We start from the raw sequence: 26,069 nt of genomic DNA, 5'->3' as shown, positions 1-26,069 counted from the left end.
CTAAACCAACAAGCTGTCACAGCCGAGCATATGAAGCCTCTGAATATATTAGTGAAGAGACAGACAGTGAAACAGGCTCATTAATTATGTCTCGACATTGTGTTTCATGTCAGTCTCCCATCAGTGAGGGATTATGGGTAAGTGTGTTTGTTTGTGTATACCGGGATTTTTGACAGCCGCCTGCAGTGCTAGCACCATAACATGTGGAGTTGTCATCAGGGTGAATCCCCTTTAGGTTTGTGTGTGCATGATCACTTATACATATGCTCACGGAGATCACTGAATCCTGAAGCTTTCTAATGCTCTGCATATGTCTCTGCATGAATGTGACATGTCTTATGTTTTTGTGATGAGGCATAATTGCCCTTGGCGAACAAATACCAAATGTTTCCCTGAATGGAAAGTGTCATAACTGTGGCAAATTTGTGGGATAATTCATCAGAGATGTGACAGAATGATCTCATATTATTATTATTTATGATTCACAGTGACAAGGCAGGAATATGATTAGAATCCAACATGTTTATAGTTTTATTGTAGCAGCTTTAGAAAATATGTAATGCTCTGCCGGAGTCTTTTATTCTGGGAAACAATGAATTAACCATTGAATCAAACATTTACATGTGTTTAAGTGTTTTATCTAGAGAATTTCAGCCCTTGTATGAACTAAGCAGGTATGTTAAGTAGGTTTGATTTGTATGTATGAAGATAAATGATTTGCATGGTAATATATGATGAGCATCTATTTTATACTTAAGTAGTTGAAAATGAACTCTTTGTGTGTTGGTGTGTGTGTGTGTGTGTGTGTGTGTGTGTGTGTGTGTGTGTGTGTGTGTGTGTGTGTGTGTGTGTGTGTGTGTGTGTGTGTGTGTGTGTGTGTGTGTGTGTGTGTGTGTGTGTGTGTGTGTGTGTGACAGCAGACACTTTGATATTGTTACAATTGCCTAAACTGAATCCACCCCCCCCCCAAAAAAAAAAAAGTAAGTAGCCAGATGTTTTTTTTATATTGATAATAATAATAAACATTTCTTGCGCATGATTTCAGTATATTAGAATGAATTCTAAAGGATCATGCGACACTGAAGACTGGATTAATGATACTGAAAATTCAGCTTAGATCACAGAAATAAATTACATTTAAAAATATATTAAAATAGAAAACAGTTATTTACAACAAATATATTGTAACATATTTCACACTATTGCTGATTTATTTATGTAAAAATTGAATACAGTTCTGAATAGCATGAGACATTTTTTCAAATGTATATAAAAAAAAAATCTTACCAACCCCAAACTGTAGTGTATATATTTTTTACTCGCATTTCGTCAATGAATTGTCTCTGAAAACAACCTGAGGACTCTTGTAACTGGCCTGACAGTTTTTGAAACACCTAAAGACATTCAGATATAACAACCTTTGGCTCAGAGCTGTGAAGGTCTCTTCAAACAGCACGGAAAAGTTCCCAACACAAAACTCACTCGCAGACAAACCTACCACTGCAAGAGTCTTCACACAACAAAGAGTATACATAGACGACTGATTTAACTACTCTGTTGCAACATCGCTGTTATATTAAAGATATTAAGCATTGTCAGATGAAGAGAAGAAAAACCGAATGAAGGGACCCCAAAAATGTGGAAGTAAATCAAAGCTAGGGGATGTGGTATGATGGAGAGAGAAGTACAAATGGATTTATTAGAATATAAAAGGCATCATTTTTTGTATAATCTCCTATTTCTACAAAAACGAGACCTTCTGCTTTGCGACGCTGTACCCAGTTTGACTTGAGCACATTGAACAAAGTGATGTATTTTTCAGCAGGTGCTTTTTTCCTCTGTGTTTGAAAATGGGCTCTTTTCTCTTTAATAAGAAATGTTCTCTAGCATTAATATGGAAATGAAGTGATGTTAATAATATAAAAAGTCTGTCTCTAGTCAAGTCTGAGCCAATAATTAAGTCCCCAGTGTAGGCAGACAGAAATGTGATGTGTGTGTATGTGTGTGTGTGGGCACATATGTGGGTAACGCCGTCATTGTTCATTTGTCCCTGTTTTTGTCTATATTTTTCTTGTCTGCTTGATGTCTTTAATTGTGTATTCAGGTATTTCAGATAATGCTTGCTATTAAAAGAGAATAGGTAGATAAAACATAAAAGATAAAGCATTTATGGTTGGGGTATTGTGAAAAGAAATTATGGATATGCGGCACGTTTCAGGACTCAAGCCTTGAGACATTGACAGCAGCGTAATGAGTACTGAGAGGAGAGCATAACCAATCCATACATAGGGCACATGAGCGTGCACAGACTCCGTCCACTACCTGTATTCTCAAGGAGAACAAGGAGCACACTCTGTCCAATGACAAAGCAGACTTTTGGGCAGTGTTTGGAATAGCATGTTAAGCGTTTAAATATTATCTTACTGAAATAATTAGGAGATATGGAGTGACTGATATTTATATGCAATTTTATGTTATTTTAAGTTAAAAATCTTGATTTGCATTGCATACTATCAGAATTTCATCTTGCTTTTCGGCCATCTAAATATCACCAACTGCACCAAGTTGCATATTTTTGCTCAGTTTTTTTAATTTTTTTTACATGCTCCATATTCTCCAAATCATACATATATGAGCCATAAAAGCACATATGCAAACTTTAATATTGTCTGAAATTTTTTTTTTTTATTTCATATTTAAAAAAAGGAAAATAAACTTTTTTTTATTTACAAATTAAAAATAAACATTTATTTCTAAGATGTTAGCTGAATGCCACTCTCTAAACTGCACATGCAACATAGTGCCAACAATGTAGCATACTACTGTTTGTAGCATTTGTTGTTATATAAGCAGTATAGCATTTCCACATTTTTAAGTAGACAGTACACAGTATATACTGCACAGTATCCTGCTAGTATTCCATTACAAACACGGCCGGTTGCTCTCCCGTTGCCATTGCTGATCCCTCATTCAGATATGTTTAAACATCCGTCAAAGTAATGATGTATGGCTCAGTGCTACGTGACGTTTGGGAAAGTGAAGTCCCACTGTGCCTCTGTGCTTGGCAGACCTTTTCTTTATGTGTTTATTTGTGTTTATGTGTTTGTGTTTACTCTTTTCTGAGGCAGATTGGCTTCCTAGGGACCTGCCTGCAGTTTAGTGCTAACAGCCAATTAGGAGCATAGAGCCTGAATACACTAATACACACAACAACTGTGCCCAACACAGGCAGGGAAAAGGATATGGTGAGAAAGAAAATGGGAGAGATTTGGTGAAAAACAGAACGAGGCACCTCCACAGGCACCGCTTCTGTCCCTACCTTGTTACTGTCCTTGTGTCTCCTCTTAGAAAACTTATTTTCCCAAAATGACTGAGAGAATGATATATTTGTTTTTTGTTGTTGTTTTTTTTCCAAACCTAGTAGGCTGCCAGCAGCAGATGTATTTTAAGGTGTGTGCTACAGACACAAAGACTTTTCCAAGAGTTAATATGCCTAATATTCCTTATTTTAACCAGAACGTTGATTATGGTGAACACCAGAGTGCACTGAGCTCAGTGGCTGATTTCGGAATAGCATTCTACTATACTACACTCAGTATTTCTTCTGTATCTTTGAATGATAGAAATAGTAAGAGCCTGAATTCAGTCAGTGAAGAAAAACAATCCAAGATGTGGACATAAACTCATATTTTATGGCTGGTTTTCTCTTTCGGGTGAAGTATTGCCATGGCAGAGCAACAGTTTAAAAAGAATCTTTCTAAGGTAAGTTAATAACGCCTCCAGTCTATTGGCACAAATACAGTAAACATATCAACTTTAACTCTGTAAAGCCAGACATATGGAATAATAGTCACAAAAAATCTATTCAGTTTGAGTTCCAGTATATTGAGCTCTCGAGGAGGCCCAAACTGAGCAAAAAGTAAAAATGTGGTGTAGCTGTTGATATTTATATGATCAAAAACTAAGATTCTGACAGCTTGTAATGATCATCATTAAAATATTTAACAATACAGCAGACTACTTTCATAATGCATGCAAAAAATCAAGTTACTTTGATAACCGGAGAGCACAAGTTTAAATTAAACATAGTGATATATTTAGGACTTCATTGGATGATAGTTTTATCATCCACATGAAACCATGCGCACAACACTGAGCTGGTTTTAATTAACAGCATTTTATTAAGGCATGCTAAAACTTTTTCAGCTGAGAGATTTCAAATGTAATAATGTTACTGTAAATATAAATCATTTTCCACTTCTAAATGTCTGCTTTTAATGAGCTCAATCATGGCTGCACTAGATTCAGCTGGGACATATGAGGCCGTAAACACTCTTATTAATAAAACTTTATAGAAAACTATGAGCATGTAATATGCCACACAGGGTCTACCAACAGTAACCAGTTTTAATTCCAGAACTCATCACTGTGAGATGCATAAAAAGCTGGTCCTTGTGTTTTGTTGATAAAAAATTTACTTCATCCAAAATGTAGATGAGTTTGTTTCTTTATAGGGGAACAGATTTGGAGAAATTTAGCATTGCATCCCTTACTCACCAAACATCCTCTGTAGTGAATAGGTGCCGTCAGAATCAGAATCCATACTAACGCTTAAACTAGTGAAAAAGTCAATCTCCTGTTGTCGTCTCATATCAAAATCCACCATTTGTTAGGGGATATAAGGGAAATAGTCCAGGCGCTACAGTCATTCAAGTTAAAATGGTTTATTTACTACAAACACGCAGCTTTACACTTCACAAGATTTTAATTGATGGGCTGGAGTTGTGTGAATTGCTTATGGATTATTGTGATGTTTTATTAGCTGTTTTGACTCTCATTCTGACGGCACCCATTCACTGTAGACAATCCATTGGTGATAAATTAAAGTAATGCTACATTTCTCTTAAATTTGTTCCGAACTGCTTCTTGGATGGCCGTAGGGAGAGTACTGTACATTTCTAGCAAATGTTTATTTTTGTTTGAACTATTCCTTTAAGTAACATCATGAGAACATCTGCTGCTGCTGCTGCTGCTGCTTGTCTAGGCCAGGATATTTCTGTTGAAATTTTTAATCTCGGGACAATAGCAGTGTGTTTTATTATAAGGTGAGTGGCAGACATGCATGAACTAAAAGATATCACAAACACGATATTTCACTATCAGTGCTTCACACAAATATTAACACATTCTCATTACAAAGCATGCAAACAAATGTGAAGTTTCAAGAAGAGTTAGACAAATTAGAGAAAAAAGCAAGATGCAGTAGAGTAGGAGACAGAGAAAGAAAGACAGCGACATTGCGCTGTGTGAGGTGATGTTAAGTGCGGTTACAGAGCTTAGCAGGACACCTCTAATTGCACATCCTACTGTGTATGTATGTGTGTGTGCATGAGAGAGAGAAAGCATGAACGTGTGATGAGGTGCAGTGAAGTAGAGACAGCACTAATTACAGTTCACACTGTGTCTGTTTGAGAGTACTGTGCATGTGTTTTTTGGCTGGGTGCTTTAAAGTGATGTCCTTTATATAACTTTCCTCTTTGTGTGTGTAGGAGTGTGTGAGAGGATCTGACTTGAGCCAAGTCTGAGGTTGAAGTTGAAGTCGAACTGTGTTCTGTCAAGTCCAGAACTACGGCTTGCAGAATGTCGAGACTTCCAATAAATAATAAAAATAGAAAAATAAAAATGTTTGGATTTCCCATATCCAAACAACAGCAGGCAGTATCATAGTAGGCCTAGAGAGGCATCACCGTCTTGATTGTAATACCATGGTACTTTGATATATATACTGCGGTACAAAATTAATACCATATTTAATACCACATTTCAGATATTTAAAAGAAGAAAAAAAACATGATAACACTTGGTACTTTTATTTTTTTAAGCATCATTACAATAATAATAATATATTTGCGGGGCCTTTTAGTTATAGCATCCACACAAAATTTAGAAGTCAATAAATAGTTTATAAAATGTATTTATGTATTTGCCACATTAATGAAAAATGTAAAGTGCATAAAAAGTAAAAATCTGAATATAAATTTTTTTTTTTTGCTTTTCATTATGAAGATTGACATTCTGGTGAAGGTAAAATAAAAAGTTAATAAAATATTTTATATTTAATACTGTATTTTTGAGGTCCAAAATGTCCTCTAGTATATAGTCAAACCTGAAGAACATAGCACAATTTGCTTTAAAAAAAGACTAGAAAAGATTAATTGTCCAAATCATGTTTTTATTTAAATCTGTTATGCACAGGTTTCTCTGAGGGTTATGTTTAGGAGTGAGGCTTGGCTTAGGCAGTAGAAACTATTATTACATAATATGAAAATAATAGAAGTCTATGAAATGTCCTCCCTAATATACAGTAGTGAAACAAATGTGTGTGTGTCTATAAAAAAATGTGTGATGTATCTAAGTCTCTATTCACTCTCCATTCTCCTTTATGTGATAAATAGTTAGACATTGACCAGAATGTTCTATGGTGTGTTTCTATGTTCAATAGTATCTGGTATCACCTCTGTGATATAGTTTAACGTTAGCATGGGGAGAATGGGTCAAAAGATTGTGATCAATAGCTAGTGAAGCTTTCTCCACAGAATAATGTTTCGACAGAATAATATAGGATGTATCAGCCCTCCTAAAGAGAAATCCTCTCATACACTTTATAAGAAACCATTTCTCTCCACCAGCTGACATAATTTGAAAATGTTCCTTGTTTGGCCCTGCTGAAAATACTGTGTTTTGGGTATTATTCTCCATTATTAAATACTGGTGTGCTGCTTAACTAGCTTAACCAGTAAGAAGTCATGGCTGGATAGATTCACAAGCTAGATTTTGCTAGTGAACAGCATGGTTCAGTTCATCCATCAGCTAAATTAGCACCAAACTAGCACTAGCCAAATCTTCATGCTGGTTTGAGCTGGTATTTCCAGCAGGGAAGAGTATATTTTGTTACACTGCGTGTCAAATTTGCTGTCTATAAAATTGGTTTCCATTTGAATTTTTCCATTTGAAACTTGCTGTGTTAAGTAGTGACTGCTGCTATTAATGAGCTCGACTGAGACCCTCTGGTGAAGTACTAAGTAATGAAATAAGTATTGAATGATTCTTGCTGTCTGTCATGGAGAAATCAAGCTCAAGACTTAACTCAAACTTAATTCCCACTTTGGACTTCTGAATTAATGAAGATTACAATGTTAATGGAAATAGAAGTAGACTTTGGATAGTGGTGTGATTCTGAAAGAATTGTGACAGGAGTGAAATGAGAACTAAAGAACGGATAAAATGTAAATATGTACCTTGAATGCAATGCGAGTTGCATTAGATTAAAGCATCTGCCAGATGCATAAATGTAAGTGTAAGCAACACAAAATCAGCATTAGAATGCTTTCTGGAGGCTCATTTGACACTGAAGACTGGAATATTGACTGCTGAAAATGTAGCTTTGCCTTCAGATGAATTACTTACATTTGAAAATATATTCAAATAGACTTAAGTTCTTTCAAAATTTTAATAAATTGTACAATATGACCGTTTTTACTGTATTTTACATCAAATAATTGCAGTCATAAGAGGCTTCTATCAACAGCATTTAGAAAGTCAGTAATGAATTGTTTGGGTGAATCGTTTGATCCTGTTCATAAACACATTGGGAACAATTCAAATCAGACTGATTTGTTCAATTTACTGGTTTAGTGATCCACTTGCAGTGAAGTTCACTGGAGCGGTAGATTATAATGGCTTTAGAAGTCAGATAGACTACTTTTATGGTGCTTTTGATTCCATTGAAGCAATTGTTTAAAATTAAATGAGGGTGAATAAATAATGGCAATATTATTTTTTGGCCGACTATCCCTTTAAGTACCATGAAATGCTGTGACAACATAAATATAGCAATAATTTAGGTATATATGAAAGTTCAATAGCATGACTACAGTAGTTTTTGGTGAGTGAATGTGAGTCTCAGAGTCTCAGACTAGGCCTATATTTGGTCTATACAGTTTCTCTCAAACTCTTGTTCTGGGTGTAGCTTGTTTGGGTTGTTTTGTGTTTATGTGTGTGGCTCGTGTTCCACTCAAGTTATTAAACACCAGTGGGATGCTCCCTTACCACAGTCCCGGTGGGAAACCGACACGCTGTGAGCCCAGTATGCTCCGACACCTTAAGGGCCATGCAAACGCACTCCAGAGGTCTACCAAACACACATACACACACACTCACAATTCACCTGTGACCGGCGCGTATAGGGCAGGCGCTGGTGTGTGTCCTTGTCTCAGTCTTTGGCAAGGCCTCCTTCCACTCCCACTGGGGCCGCTGAGGGTGTGTATCTGTTTGTGTGTGTGGACAGTCCTGTTCCTCACTGTGCCTGTGAGTTGAGCATCTCTGCGTGTGTGAACGTGGGTGTATGACCGTCACGCCTCTCGTTGAGTTAAATCTGTTCCTCCTCACCGCTCCATACGCTATGTGATAGATGGACTGTTTTAAAAAAAGAACTTCTCTCTCTCCGCCTTCTGGATCTCCTCTTTCTTTCTCTCATATTCCCTCTGTTCATCTGTCTCCTCCAATACTCCCTACCTCTGTTGCACGTTTCAGCACTAGAGAATACATTCCAAATTTCAGTCACGACGAAGGCAATTATTTAGGAGCTTGTTTAAGATTTAACCCTTAAGGATACAGAATGTTCACACTGCTTTTTTTCCATGAAATTAAAGTGAATGGTGACCAGGGGCATGTGTTATTTATTATTTATTTATTATTCAAAAATATAAAAATTTTTGGATTTTGAAACGCAACAGCATGCCAAATATTTCATGGGTATTGGCAGCGCGTCAGCAATTCTCTCAGATCGTGTCTTAGATTATTCACACTGCATGACTGTTGCTCTTGCAAATGAGCACAGATTTCGGGCATTTGTTGGCGATTTTGCGTAATCTGTCGGCAAGTGAAAATCAGGGCTAAGATCGTGCAGTGTGAACTCGGCATGAGGGGGTTATCGCTGCTTTCCATGCTTTTATCTATGCTAGCCAATTAAAACTGTATGCTAATTGTTCATCATCTTTGACAATAATGGTCTTGATAATAAGTTGAATTTGAAGTACAATATGACTACAAATGAAATCAAATAAAATTAAAGCTAAATAAAAATGTTAAATAAATAAAATGACAAGAGCTTATAACAAAACTTCTACAACTTCAGTTAAAATTAAAATTAAAAGATAATACTAAATAAATAACACTGAAATAACTCTGCCAGGCTGTCAAGCTTCAAATTTGATCAAGAAAATGTAATGAGTGTGGGGGAAATGTGAAGCAGAAGTCCAAAAAGGACACATTTTGATAGCAGATGTGACCTGCAAACGCATGATTAGTATACTTTGTTGCAGTTCGAAGACATTCATTTTAGTTCCTCGGGTTTGGTTTTAATATATACTGACATTTCCGAGTCTCAGCACCACATGTAAATTCATGAGAATTCCAAATTATTTAATTAGACTATCAGATCACATTGCAGTGAGCAGAATTCACCATCAGCTCAGTGCATCTCAAGAATCAATTTTTTTATTAAGGAATTATAAAAGTCATGGCCAATCTGAGCAGTGTTTTTTGAAGCCGCAGTAATTTCTGTGCCAAATGGAAAAAAGAATGACCTTAAAAAAAAATAATGAATATCCAAACAGATTGTTGGTTTATTTCAAAAAAGAAGTGTAAGCACTGTGGCTGTACACTGCAATCAAACATTGCTTTGCATCATTGCATCCTGACCAACTAAACACGTTAACTGAGCAATGAACATGATGAGAGAGAAACTGTTTGAAATCATGATTTTTGCAATTTGGTGGAATTACACCCTTTGGTGGCAAACAAAAATGGTAAACAATTTGCTTTACCAGTGATGAGCAGAGAAAGGATGTGTTTGAGAATAAAATGCATGCAAGTCAGCAGTAAAATGCTCCATCTTGCTCTTTTCGTACTCCTTACCTTCCAGCAAACCCCATGAGCCTTCACAAGCTCAAGAACATTGCAGAATGACATTTGGTTTGATGAGCTCAACATTTTTGTTATAAATACACATGTATTACTATGAAAGAGAAGAGAAATAGTTCCTTGGTGAACTAAAAGAGTGCGGTGAGATGTGAATGTGCATTAAATTGCCATTTCTACTCAGGAACACACAAAATATTTGCCTTCAGGCCTGTACTGAATTGCATTGAGAGCTATAACCAGCAGCAGGACAGTTTTTCAAGACCTCTGCAATAAATAAACATATTTCATGTCCTCAAGTAATCCAGAGTACGATAAGATCAGATAGTACGAATCCAGTATCATACAAATCATGAATGATGCCTGAAAACATAGTGGCAGTGTCGAAAGTAAATATCAAAAAGGTGACTTTCATAACACAGAAGTCTTGTCAGTGTTGTTTAATAAATGAGTTCAACCAACATGAGTTCATTTGTCAACCTTTAATTGACTGAAAGTGGCTTTGAATGCTCTTTGATTTATTACTTAAGTGTACAGTGCAGCATTTGGGTCATAACTGATGAGAGTGACTCCGATTGAAAGATGGTGACTGAATCTAAAACATTCAGACGACACATGGCCCGTATCTCTATCTCTGTGAGTTACTGAAATTCCACATGAAAGAACAGAACACCTGTGACAAAAGCGTGGTGAATGTAGCCACTGCTTCTTGTGACCTTGACAGGTTGTAGTTTAGTGGGAGTCCGGCTTAGATTTACTGTGGATCTGGCAAGAAAGACAGACAGAGATAAAAGGGAGAGAGGGGGGATTTTGTTATGTGACATATGCTAAAAAGACACTGCCGCATACCCTCATTTTAACTCCTCTCTTTCACTCTCTCATTTTTCGTCTCAGTTTTTCTCGTCAAATTGAACCATAGGGAAATCATGCAGGCCAGACAATTGTAGTGTTTTCAGAAATGTGGTCTACATTCACAAGTAGTTCTCACTGTCAATTATAGCCCCCTTTCTGGACACAAAAACACTAGTCAATTTTTTTTCACAAATAAAACAAATTAACTTGTGTTTCTAACACCTTCTAATATCATATGGGGAAGTCGTGGCCTAATGGTTAGAGAGTCAGACTCCCAATCGAAAGGTTGTGAGTTCCAGTCCTGGGCCGGCAGGAATTGTGGGTGGGGGGAGTGCATGTACAGTTCTCTCCACCTTCAATACCATGACTTAGGTGCCCTTGAGCAAGGCATCGAACCCCCAACTGCTCCCTGGGCGCCGCAGCATAAATGGCTGCCCACTGCTCCGGGTGTGTGCTCACAGTGTGTGTGTGTGTTCACTGCTCTGTGTGTGTGCACTTCGGATGGGTTAAATGCAGAGCACAAATTCTGAGTATGGGTCACCATACTTGGCTGAATGTCACTTCACTTCACTTCAAAGTCAGTTTGTTTTGGCAGTAGATATATCCTCAAAACAATATACATTTATTTAAAATGTACTTGTATTTTCATTACCTTGTTTTGTTCTGTTTTGTTTTGTTTTCCTTATTACCTATTACAAAAAACAGCTCAGTGTAAATCCTGCAAACTTTTATGTTATGTATATTTCAGCTTTAATTTTTAATAATTTATTTATTTATTTATTTTAGTTTTCTTGTTTAATGTGTACATCTTGCTACGATTTGTTATATTGCTGCTTTAAAAACACTTGGCTAATTGCAGATTATTATACTTTATTAAATTATTTAGTTTTTCCTACCCTATTTTGTAAACTTTTTTTCTTGTTTTATCTGTACATCTTAATAAGTTTTGTTAAGTCTTATTAAGTTTTGTAAAACAACATTATGTATTTTATTTTATTTTATTTATTTTTACCCCATGTTGCAAATAGTTTTTTTCTTCTTGTTTTATGTGTAAATCTTGCTAAGTTTTGTTATATTTCTGCTTTAAAAAACACTTAGCAAATTGCTGATTATTTTAATTAAATTATTTAGTTTTTCTTACATTATTTTGCAAACATTTTTTCTTATCCTATGTGTAAATATTTATGTCTGTAATATTTATAATATTTTTGGGTTTTAAAAAAATATATACTTTTCTCTATAGATACCAAGCAATCGTAATTACCTGACATAGATAAGTCAGAAGGCTATAGTCCAGCGGTGGTCATCCAGCTCAGAGCATGGACACGCACAAACACACACACACACACACACACAGAACACACACAGTGTGGGATCGCTATCTATTTGGACAGGCTGTCACAATTCTGAGCATAGTAGGGCAGCTGTCTATGGCTGACTGGACAAGGAGCAGAGAGATCACAGCTGGACGGCACACACACTCACACACTTTCAACCCCGAAGACTTTGCCAAGTTTGGCTGTCTGACTGTCTGCGACCTCGTCTGACTGGAAGAGCTGTGTGTCTGGTGTGTGTATTAAAGACCACTTCTGTTCACGTCTTGTCCAGTTGCAGTCTCTCCTCTAATCACACCATCAGATGTACAGTACCTATTCTTCACTGAGTCCTTCTTTCTGTCTTATTTGCTTTGTTCATGTGGGCTACAAAAGTTTTAGACATCTAGAAAATCTGCACAAATGTCAAAAATGTCGGGAAGGTTTGCAGATGTTTCCTACAGATGCTTTTTCCCTGTGGTATACCACCTGTTTCAAAGGACCACGTGTTTTATTTTTTTACCTTAAGAGCATTTATAATGTTCTTCAACATTTTAAAAGGTTGAAAAGTTACAAACGAAAAAAAATGGTAGGTAGATGGCAGACTCTTGGGCTGATACTCATCGTTGTAATTTTAGTATGTACCCCAGTCTTATAATAAAGGCTTTTTACCTTCCTAACTATCTGAGTGCCTGGATGTGGTATTTCTTGTTTTGCAACAGGATCCACCTACAATTTTTGATCATTTGTTCCCCTCTGGAGCACCCATAGTTTTGTTTTTATCTCACAATCTATCACCCATTTTATATCTCACAATTTTGTTTTTGTTTTTTTTCCTGAAATTTCCAAGTTTATATCTCCCAATTAAAAAAAAAAATCTGAATTTTTATAAACTGCGAGTTATAATGGCTAAATTTGGCAATATAAACTTGCCACTGCCAGACAAAATGTCAAATTACATGTTTAAATGATCTATCTAAAATATTATAGGTTTAAATATGATTTCATGCTGTTACTGTAGGTCTTATACATTATTTCCCATATGAATTGCAGATGTTTGCATATTATGTAGACATGTTGCTTGCCATTCAGAATTTTTTTTATTTTTTTTTTATGTGATGTCTGCAAAGAATTTTTATTGGATAATAATTTTTAAATTGAAGACAATAATAAATATAGATTACCTGGGCTTAAATTTAAGGTATCTGGATTTGTGGATAAGGTATTTACCCATCATATAAATAAACTTTAAGACATCATCTAATTGTTTATATTATCATAAACATCAGAATGGGACAGAACTTTACTTATAGAAGTATTACACAGCTGGTGGAACACAGGAAACAGGGAAGCTGTTATTTGAAGTCAGAATTATTTAGAACATTCAGGTTTCATCAGTCTTTGCAACCATAAATGTCTGTTTAGCTTCATAGGGCATCTTTGTCGAAGCTATTCTATAAAAATAATTATTGCATTTCGATTATAAAATGATTGCTTTGATTGGATTGCATCTCACAGAATGTTTGCTTTCAAGTAGCATTTGAATGTTCTGGGTGGATTGTGGTGACAGTTTTTCATTACAGATAATATTAGAGTCAGCACAGCACATATAATGCTTTCATATCAATGTTCGTATTATGTTTTAAAAGTCTGAATGAACACCAGGAGTTTCTACAATGGGCCTTTTATGACACTTCCTACCTGTGTGCTTGAGAATCTGGGAGCCTGACTTGGTGGGTGTGCGTGTGTGTGTGTGTGTGTGTGTGTGTGTGTGTGTGTGTGTGTGTGTGTGTGTGTGTGTGTGTGTGTGTGTGTGTGTGTGTGTGTGTGTGTGTGTGTGTGTGTGTGTGTGTGTGTGTGTGTGTGTGTGTGTGATACTGACAGGCCTGTAGAAGGGGCTGTCACACATCAGTGCATCTCCCTCTGTCTCTCCACATGAGTCAGTCCCACCTTCCATGTTTCAACTGCTTTCTTTCTTTCTCTCTCCCTCGTGCTCTCAGGTAATTATTCCTTTCCTCTGTCATCCTCTGTGCGTCACTCTTAATTGTCTCCCCAGCATCGCAACCCAAATTGAATTCTGCGCAAAGTTCCCCCTTCTGTCTTCCCTGTCACTCAGCATTCCCGACACTGTCTTGCTCTTTATACACACAAACACAAACAGACCGACCTTTCCTATTTGTAATTAATTACTTGTGATATATACACCGGGTCTTCAGTGTCTGATGTTAACTTGCTTGTGTTTGGACTTTTTTCTACCCTTTTCTCCAGTCATTTATATATTTACTCTCTGACTCTGACCTGGTAATGGCTGCGTTTGTTTACCCATTAGATGTGGTCTCCCGTGGTTACAAGATGAACCGTAAGCATGTTGTGTCTGTGGGAGGTGTTGGCATGTCAGCCCTAAGCCAGCCGTCGTCTGTGCCATTACACTCTGAGCCATACACACACGAATTTCATCCACGCAGGGTGTCCCTGTCAATCCATAAAGCTGAACAAAGCCCGGGCCTGTGTTGATCTGTCACTCCGTCGCCCGGTCATTAGACAGTTATGGCACTATAAACACGCCGTCTCACTCTCTCACAGAGACGCTGTCGGACTCATCTAGACCTGACAAAGACAGACACAAAATTCTGTTTCTGTCCAACTTTGAGACAGGCGAGCTATTCAGTTTTTCCATCACACAAATATTCATGAACACGTTAAAGGGAAGGTTCTCCCAAAATGAAAATTCTGTAAGTAGCTACCCAGCCAAGCTTGTGTGATTTTCTCTCCAGGAGATTGCAAAAAAAATAAAACATACAAAATAAAGATATTTTGGAAAATACGATTGATTCAGTGAAAATCAAATGTCTTCAAAGGGACATCAAGGTATACTGTTAAAAAAGTTTACCAGTTTACCATATATATACCAGTATATATATATACTGGTAATAATATATAATATATTACAGGATGGCTTATTGGTTTCTTTATATTTTTTACTTATAACCTTACAACTTATTTTTTACAATTTCTGTGAAAGAATTTTAAATAAATAAAAAGGTAATATAACACACTGTATACAAGTACATTACTGATTAACAAAGAATAAAGTACATTTCTATATAATCATATATAATGTGTTATGGAATTTCCTTTTAGTTTTACTGTAAATTATGAGGTAAATTTTAGTTTTACTTGCAAATGACATACATTTTACAGTATTTTACAGTAAAATTACATATCATGTAACTATTAATTTTTAACTGTATATGTTAAGATAGTTTACTAAGTTTATATATATATATATATATATATATATATATATATATATATATATATATATATAATTTTTACTTTCTTTTCATTCTAAATCTATGGGATTTTACTCTCTCACACACTCATTTTATCAAACAGCGAGTGAAAACTAATAGTCTGATGGCTCAGAAAAGTAATAGCACACCTCTTCTTAAAAAAAAAAAACCTATACAATTTCAGGTATCATTTTTGTGCAGCGAGTAACACACCGAAGTTTAATGAAGGTTATCGGTCTGTCATCTAACCCTTGGAATAATCAATCAAATAATAATGTATACCTTAGCAAGGACAACTAAAAATATAAAATTTAATTCATTATTTAATTCATTTATTTATTTAATTAAAAACAAACTCCAATATGTCAAGACAAATGCACTAATGTTCTTTGAAAATAATGCACTTTTTTTTCTTTTTCAGGTAAATATATCTTGTTTTAAGGATAATTAGATTTTTCTTATTGCATTAAGTATATGCATGCTTTCATTAAACAGTTAAACCATATGATTTTCATATGGTGTCATTAAAGATTTTCTTTACTTGCAATGTTTCTATTATTTATCAAAATGCCCATTTAAATGATGAGAACTGAAACGAGGTGCTTGGGGAGGAGTACCACAACTTTCAAGGGCTGTGTATGTGTGTGAGGTGCTTGTGTTTAAACTCCTGTGCTTCATTATATCTTGATGATTTTGCTTCAGTGTAATTAAGTACAGCTCAGACCTTGGCAAACACACATACTTGCTCACACTTTCACACATATGTATACATACACTTAAACATATGAAAGAAAGAGCCACAGTGCCATCTATTGATCACACAGCCTGTACTCTCTCTCTCTCTCTCTCTCTCTCTCTCTCTCTCTCTCTCTCTCTCTCTCTCTCTCTCTCTCTCTCTCTCTCTCTCTCTCTCTCTCTCTCTCTCTCTCTCTCTCTCTCTCTCTCTCTCTCTCTCTCTCTCTCTCTCTCTCTGTCATAGGTGCAGAGACAGCCTCCTTCATCATGTGCCCCTCATATCAATAACAGCTAGACACAGCAGTGCTACATTGTAGCTTGTTTGTGTTATTGTGAGGCTGTGGATGTGCGGCGAGGGGAAAGAGACAGTAAGAGAGCATAGAAGTGACAAACAGAGGAAAAATGAGCAATTCACTGTTCGTTTGAGGGCCACAAGCTCCTCATATACCTCAGATATACAATTATATTTTCATATACAATGAATAAGAATTTTTACACGCACACAAACTCAAACTGAGCATTTTTCTTGTGTTCTAAAACCCCTTTCTCTCATTTTAATCCTCTCTAGGTGTCACAACGTGTCTGCACTGGAATTCAAATTTAAATGGGTAATGTAATATATTTTTAGTACGCTGAACTATTGATATCAGTGTTATTTTTGTATTATTAGTATACGATTATTGCATTTATTCATATTTTGAAGTAGTTTTTATTATATTTTTTTATTTTAGTTTTAGTTGTGCTTTTAACATATATATATATGGCAACACTTTATAATAAGGTTCTATTTGTTAACATATTAGTATTAGTTAACACAACATACATTAGTTAACAAACTAACAATGAAAAAAACCTCTGCTGTTTATATCAGTGTTATTTTAGTAACTATTATGGTATTTATTTATATTTTGAACTAGCTTTTATTTTGAGATTTTCTATTATTTATTTTAGCTTTAGTGACGTTGTTAGGTGCTTGTAAATCTTTTTTTATCTTTTAAATATGTCTTATAACACTTTATATTTGGTTCTAATTTTTTATATTAGCTAACTACTTTAACTAACATGAACTAATAATGAAAAATAATTCTAAAGCATGTCTTAATCTTAGTTCATGTTAGTTTCAGCATTTACTAATTAAAATCAAAAGTTGTATCTGATAATATTATGTAATGAATCTGAGCAAACACAAACATTGTTTTTTGTTTGTTTGTTTGTTTGTTCTTTATTAACTAGCCTGAAAAAAATACCAGTTAATGCATTCACTAGCATTAACAAATGGGACATATTGTAAAGTTTTACCATATTTCTGTTTATTTTAATTATTTCAGTTTAAGTTATAAAAAAATTTATTTAGTTAGTTGCCAAAGCAACATTCCTTATTTTCGTTTAAGCTTTTAAACTGCCTTTTTTCTCAAACATATTTTATTTTATTTCAAGTATCGAAAAAAAAATGAATAGCTTTAGTTTTAGTTAACATTAACAACACTGATTTATATTCATTCGTTTCAGTGCTGAATGAAGTATACATTTCTTTATAATCACCATTAGCCATCCCTGTTTTTTCCCCCTGAGCTTGACGCAGTGCATTGTGGGATTGCATTTTCAAAGGATACATTTGGTTGCCTTAAAATGTGTTTTATTCATGCAGCTCACCAGGTTTGGGAACATCCACAATGAGGATGATAACCCGTATGTGTGGGAGGATTGACATCATTTTAAATAAAAATAATACATGCTCAAGGAAACACAGACAGCCGTAGTAGCTGCTGTCAGGAGTTCAGAGCGATGGGGGAAAGAAGATCAGGTGGGATCAGCTAAAAGACACACTCAACATTCTTATTCACATCTTCCGTAACAGGATGTGACAAGTGCTATAAAGACTCCAAAACTCAGAAAATCACTCTATACAAAAACAGACAAGTTTCCTCACTAGACCATTTTTTCACCTATAAACTTACATGCACACGCATTCTAGTGCTAGGATCTTCCCTAGGCGAACATAGGTGGCCAAATCAAGGTCAGGACCCCGTATCCATTTTGGTTATCAAGAGACCATCAGAACCCTGAGTGGATCCATTTAGCCCTTTCCATAGCTACACTCCCTCCCGAGAGATAGATGGATAGAGAGATAGATAGGCAGAGATAGAGAGAAAGAGGGATGACCATTTAACACAGCCAGAGGGTCCTCTTTAAGGTCTTACATCATCTCGTACACAATACACCAGCTAATGGCGTGTAATAATCCCCCATAAAGACTTAATGTGCTTAATGTGTTGGGTCAGCAGAACACTTCTCCAAATGGTTTCATATGGCAGCACACGCAAAAAACATCCAATCAGAAGGAAGTAGCACCAGGCCACGGCAGACCAAGGATGGTTTTACTGATGGATCCTCCAGTTAGTAAAGAAATAGTTCAGCGGGAAAATGAAAACTCTGGCATTATTTCCTCATTTTAATGTAGTTCAAAACAAGTTTTGTCTTATATGGTTCTCAAAAGGAGAAATTTAGTAGAATGTCTGTGCAACTGTCCATTTAAGGTTTGCCCAATGAGGAATCACTATAATGGTGAGGTGAGTGTGAACGGACAGTAGCTTAGAAAAGTTCCAGAGAACTATTTTACCAAGTTCAAAAAAAGACAGAGTTTGTGGTGAGATCTAACAGATATGTGCAGCGACTGTTCAACAGATTGGAGATTAACTCATTGTGTACCAAACAGGCACTAGGTGTAGATTGTATTCCTTTGTAATTGGCTGCTGACAGTGGTTTTCTGGTTTCTATCTTACCTGACAATGGGTAGTACCGTGGTACAGTATGGTAGTGCCATAGTACAGTGATGGTAATTCTATGGTACTTTCATAAACTGGATAATTACCATATTCATACACAATGGTGAATGAAGGTACTTCAAATAATACCACAATATTACCCATATTAAAAAAGTAATGTGGTATAGTGATGTTATCAGATGGTAGTAATGAAATGCATGTACCATCATGGTATTTTAACAGTACTTCCAAAAATATTATGCTACATGTCCAAAATACGAATTAACTTCAAAGAATACCCCAATTTTATTCTTACTAAAAAGTAATGTGGTGGTATCATGGTTTAGTGATATCATATAGTAATAATTATGGTATGGTGCTGAAATGTATGTTATTTGCATGGTACCACCATATGTGTCCAAAATACCATGGTAGTATGAAACCATGTGCAATAAATAAATGTAATTAATAACTACATGGTAATACTTTTTGTATTAATACTGTTTGGTCCTGTTTTTGTTTTTTGTAAATGCTATGACCGTGAAGCTTTGGTTTTAACCATGTTACCAAACAATAAAACAATATCATATTCATTTAGCAAGCTATTTATGAAGTATACTTCAAAAAAGATCATAATATTACCCTTACTTAAATGTAATGTGGTAGTTCCATGGTATAGTGATGTATTAGACGATTATACAGTGGTATTTTGAATAATACTATGGTATTAAATTTTTTTATGATACTCTCAAAAATATCATGGAACTATGCTAACAAAATACCAAGGTACCCTGCAGTCCTTAGGGGGGTGCAGCTGGTGTGGTCACACCGGGCCCTGCGGCGAATGGACAGAGGGGGACAAATCCCCCCGCCCCACGACTCATGTACATCCCGCCAACCACACCCCCCCATCACAATATGTGTATGTGTATGTTTGTATGTGAGTTACATCTGTATGCAATCAGTGTGTGAAGGTGAGAAATGGTTCTGAATTTGTTTTTATTGCCAGTGTGTGTGTAAAAGTCAATGCACAGAAGAGAAAGATGGGGGACTTCCTTAAACGGGAGAGTGAAGGTCACGTCTATGGTCAAGCTGATATAAAGTCAGTGAGCTATCACTGCAGCAGTGGTTCTGTCACAGCGGCGATTAAACAGTTGCTAAGGGGTGCTGCTGCTGCTGTCTGTTTGGTGGCTAGTAATGCTCACTGTGTGGTCATCCTTACTGCTGTCGGGTTTTTTTAATGTAATTTTTTTTTTCCTCAAACCCCAAGAGCTTACTTCATTCTTCCCTTCTTATCTACCGATGACAGAAGTCTAGTCTGCACCTCGAAGAGAACCCTTCACCCTGACATAACCACACACAAGGGACCACACATATCTTTCCTCTGACCTCCTCTTTGGATTTGTCATTTGACGTTAAATTAAAGTGATGTTATGAAATATGATTACTAATATAAAAATGCCTCTTCTGTTTTAATACGCAGCTTTTACTCCATTCTTGAGTGTCACATGATTCTTCAGAAATCGTTCCAATATTATATATATATTTTAAATGTATTCACTACCATTCAAAAGGTTTTATCAAAAGGTTTTTTTTTTTTTTTACTTTTATTAAGCAAGGACGTATTAAATTGATCAAAAGTGACAGTAGAGACATTTGTAATGCTTCAAGAGCTTTCTATTTTCAGCAAAAAATCCCATGCAGTTCTTTCTATTCATAAAAACTTTCTATTCATCAAAAAAATCCTTAAATAAAATGTACACAGCTGTTTACAACATTGATTATAATCCACAAATCAGCATATTATAATGATTTCTGAAGGATCATGCATATTAAAATACATTCAAAAATAAAAGTTCCCAATATTACTGTTCATACTGTTCTATTGCTGTATATGTATATAATTCGTTTTTGCTGTTTATGGGTTTTTTTGACCAGTAGTGTATATATAATTCCCCCTAATCATTCAGTCACAGTATATAAATATATATTAAAATCCATCCCTCTGGGACTCTTTTTCAGTGCCTTTTAGCCTATGAATTCCAATTCCGAGATCCGAAAGCATTTGAAATTCTAGTTGAAGTCCTGATGATCCCAAATGGAGGGCTCTTGATTCTAAATGACACATTAGATGAATCTTGATTGTGAAGTCCCTCTGATCTTGGCATGCTTATCTTTATTTTTAGTGCAATTTCTCAGAGACGTATGAGCACTTGCAGTCCTGATTAGCTGGTTGCACTCAGCACTGAGTAAAATTAATTGTAATGAATTCAGAATGGCATCGGATGCATGCAGATGTCTTATGGCAGCTGGGATATGTCAATATCAAATATATGCCCTAAAGCAAACACAGAATGAGGGTCTTGCTGAAAGATTTGTGCTTATGAAGTCAGTTTAATCATGGCTGGACTTTTTAATTCCTATCAAATGGGTAAACATTTCCTTTTTGTTTTTGTTTTTTTGAAGTCCGTGTAGTTTTATTGGCTGCATGTATTCTAAAAAATTTGTTTATTTTATTCCGGATGTCATATTTGGTAATTGCAAGTGCACTTTTCTAGTGAAACTGATCTTACTGGCAGCCTGGGTGAATATTTCAAAAAGTAAGCTGATATTTTAATGAATTAAGATCAATTATGTATCACAATTGTTTTGTTAAGGTTCTTTCATGTTTCAGTCTTTTAAAATTATTGAAAACTGCTTGTTTTTATAAATATTCTATCGTAGCAATCTTAGATGATGTTGCCCTGTTCTAGCACATCACCTGTCATTCATTAGTACTATAAACATTACTTTCCATTGTCACTTTTGAGCTCTGACATGTGGTGCTGTCAGATTGCAGTTTGTGTTGTGTAACTTGATTGGTGTCACATTTATTTGCGCATATTGGTTCCATATGTCTCTCTGGTTGCTTGTAATTGCCCTTACAAAAAAATAACTATGGTAACCAAGTTCTGCCAAAGTACCACAGTGACTACATATATTTTACAACTTAGGTGTCAGTAAAAGCTTACACCATCTGATAGAGAGAACATTTTAAATGATATTTATTTACAGAAAAGCAAAAATACTATGGTAAATGTTATGTAAGTTATGCATTTTTATGTTGTTAATGACATATATAACATTATAGATTAATTGTCGATTGAGTGTTTATACCTAGAGTGAAGGTGTTACAGACATGCAACTGTTTTGAAAGTTGAGAAGCTAGATATGTGTTATAAATAAAGAAGTAAATAAATATAAATATAAATAAATAAATGAGAAACAGTAAGAATTACAGTGTAGGTGGAAATATTTCCCTAAGGCAGATAAAGCGGAGGATGAGTAAATCATGCCAGAGAGAGAGAGAGAGAAACAGAGAGAGAGAAAATATAAAGACAGACAGACAGATATATATATATATATATAGAAAAATAAGGTTTTCCACTGGATAGCACAATAGTTTAGTCATCAAATGTCAACCTGTTATTTGAGATGCATATAAATGCTCAATGTAAATGTAATTGGTCGGTTTTCAAACTTTAACCTTTAGTTTTATTTTAATATGTGGATAGCAATTATTTTGCTAGTTTAACAAAACTGATTTGGTAATTTTTTTAGCAATAAATATTTAATATATTTCAAAGTTTAATTAACTAATATTAAATAATTAGAAGAAATTCAATAAAAGGGTTGAATGAACATAATATTAAATTACATTATCAATAAAAATCCATAAAAACACACACAGGTTGTAAATTACATCTAAATTAAGCTATCAATTGGTTGAGCTTGACAAATGCAGTCAGCACAGCCATTTGTTTTCATAATTATTGAAAACATTTTGATGTGGGACAATCTATTTTAACAGACAGGGCAGATTTTGATGGATTGAAAACGAACTATTTCTCGTGCAAATGTTGTTGTTGTTTGTAGTTCACATTTTCATGCATCTAAGTGTAGACCCTATTTGTGGAAAGTGCCAGCAGTGCATGGACCTTTCCCGTCATTTGTTCTGTGTAAATGGACATTTCTTTTTCTTGTAATGGTCCATTCCTTATTGGTACCCTGTGTGTTGTGTTCATAACGCTGAATAATTTCAGCATACTCTGTGAAAGCAAACCTTATTTGTTTTGATTCACGGAACCCAATTCCACTCCATTGTCCAGCTTTGTTTTATTGTCATTTGTCCTTACTCTCCAGGACCACAATCTTCTTTATTTTCTCCTCTTCACCAAAGATCACAGTGTGCTCCGAAGACAGTCTCAGACATTATTAATTTTTATTGATTTTGTCAAGGTAGCAACATGAGCAGTACATGCTTTACCTCTTAGATAATTGGATAATGCTGAGAAACTCATGCCGTGAGACAGATGGCACCGTGTCAGAAAGCAAAGAAAAGAGGACTAAAAGTGAGCCGATATGTCTGAGCCTTTCAGACTTTAATCTGAGTGCAAGAGATGATCATGTTGGACATGCAGATGAGCATTTCTGTCTGCAGAAAGAGAAACAGAGTTAACTGGAGTGAGACGTGTCAGTTTTATCTTTTGCCTGCTATATCTTATATGGCATTCTGATATCACCACAGCCAGAAGATAAAGAAACAAATGACTAAGGCAAAGCAATAATAAAAAATTTCCCTCTCACCCTCTCTCTCTCCCAGGCTTAGTCACCCCGCTTTATGATAGCTTATGAAATATTAGTATGATAGTACTTGACAAGCAAATAATGCTTTCTATGTTTCTATGTTTATGTGGAGCTTTTTAATTGAGAAAAGGGCAAGATGCCTCAGACATTTTCTGTTAATTAAGCAAAGAGACTTGATTAGCTAATTGATGATTTTCCATTTGATGTTTTCCAAAATGGTTATTTAATGTTTTTTAGGGTAATTAACATGTAGCACAGTCCATTAAGCCTTATTCAACAATTAATTAGAAATCTTTCTAAATGGCTGCAGAGCCAGAGATATTCCTGCAGTAACATATGAAGATGGTTGCGAGTGTGATATTTTATTCCATGTCTGTCTGAATACTGGATTCTGATTGGCTGGCAGGTATGCAGTAAAACCATTTAATGCACAGGTAGTTCCTTGTCAGTTTAATCACTGTTCCATATCAATGCGCTGCTTTAATTGATGCACAAAAATAAATACTAAACTAATAAAATAACAATAAAATAAAACTTTTTATAATAAAATATACAGATTTAGGAAAAGTCAGGGTATTATAGTTTTATGGATTTATTACAACAAAAATTAAAAATTTTCCAAATTAAAAAAAGGTAGTTCTAGTGTTATTCTTTCAGGAACAAAACAAGTAAGTCATTGAATTATTCACTCAACCGAATTATTCAAAAACAATGGTTTGTTCAGGAACACTAGTACAGAGACACACAAAAAAAGGTTTGATTCTGCTGTGGCTTTGTATGAAATCATATTAGCCGGCGAAACAAAAGGTAAGTAATATTTGTGTACTCAAGGCTTCCGGTGTAATCTGCTTTGAATTATTTTAGCTGTACACAAATAGCCTGTTATTCTACTTGATATTGCAGAATGGCATTTCTTATAAAATTCATAAACACTGTTTTGTAGCGCAATTAGTTTTACTGCACTATGTTATTCTACTAGTTGCAGCTAATGAACCAGAAATATTGCACATTCGCAAAAAGCACCTTGTTCCCATATTGAAAAATAAGGTGAATATTTTGGACACAGCGGTGTAAAAGAATAAGTAGAACTGAACCATTCAGTGACTCACATTTCATCTAATGTGCAATCACAGATACTTATCTCATCCTTGCAGGCTTTTCATTTCCCATAAGAGCGTAACTGTTGTGTAGCTAGTTAGTTTTGTCTGTGATATTAATCAATAACATTCCAAGCACATCAGGAGAGAAATGCTGTTTTGGCTGCCTAACTGCAGCATCCGTCATAAGCTCATCCATCTGTAGCTCTCAGACAAATGGGAGCTGATATTTCATCAAACTGACCCTTGTGCACAAACAGAGCGTCTCGCTGTGAGTTAACCACTTTATGAACAACTCCACAGTTACCACGTTCGCTATAGAGCATGACCTCTAAATGTCTTGCGGAAAGACACTTGGCTCCATCTCTCACGCCCCCCCCCCCCCACCTCTTTCTCTTTCTTCATGGGTTTAGTATTGACAGAAAAGCTGAGAGTATCCAGGTAACATTTTCAGCCCGTCTCTCCACGTACTCTCCCATTTATGGCCATATAAAGTTAAATTCTGTTATTTTGTGATTTAGTGTCTCTGCTGGCCCTGCGTGCCGTGCCCTCGGTGGACCCGCTCATCTTGTTCTCATCCAGTCATTCGTTTTCCTGTGCACTGTGATTGGGTTATATCGAAATATTCATTCATCACACGGAACGACCTTTATTCCACTATCAATCAGAGGGTGTCGCGCGGGTAAAGGCTCTCCTCGGCGACCCTCCCCCTCCAGCACTTCCACACAGCACAAACAGCCTGATAATGTTGTGTTGCCTGCCATCCTCTCTTATTACTGCCTCCCAACACAGATTTATCATCTTCCCCTCCCCTTAAAATCTGAAAAAAAATAACCTCCGCTTTGCCAGTGTGGTTCTTTATCATCCTTTACTTTTAGGCCTCCTTCTTTTATAGTGGCCTTTAATGGGCTTCACTGATGTGCGTGCGTGAGAGAGTGTATTGTACTAATGTTTATGATTATGACAGAGTTATAAAGGAAAATATTCTCCCTGACAGCCCCTTTTATCTAGAAAAGCTTTTGTTGCCATGGAAACACATTTTTGTAGCTCAGAGCGCAATGATTGATATTTGTTTAGTGATGAACAAAACATATATCAAAATTATCTCCGATAGAAAAAACAAACTGTAAACTGCCACTAGACACTATTGCAGGTTCAAAATATTTGTTTGTTATGTGTTTTCCAATAGATGGGAATCAATAATTTAGTGCAGATATTACCTGCCTCTGATAAATGGATGGAAGGGACAAAAGCGACAGGTAAACAGGTCCATTATGGATATAATGGAATCAAATAACAAACATGATTCATTCTCTTTTTTTTTTTTTTAAAGGAGTGACAATATTTACCCCTCCCTTCGGTGTTCAGGGTTGTATCTAATGTGTATTCGATGAAATCTATTCCATT

This window comes from Carassius carassius, chromosome 7 (assembly GCF_963082965.1).
Source record: "Carassius carassius chromosome 7, fCarCar2.1, whole genome shotgun sequence".
In the NCBI taxonomy this organism is placed as follows: Eukaryota; Metazoa; Chordata; class Actinopteri; order Cypriniformes; family Cyprinidae; genus Carassius; species Carassius carassius.
This window is presented reverse-complemented; position numbering follows the sequence as displayed.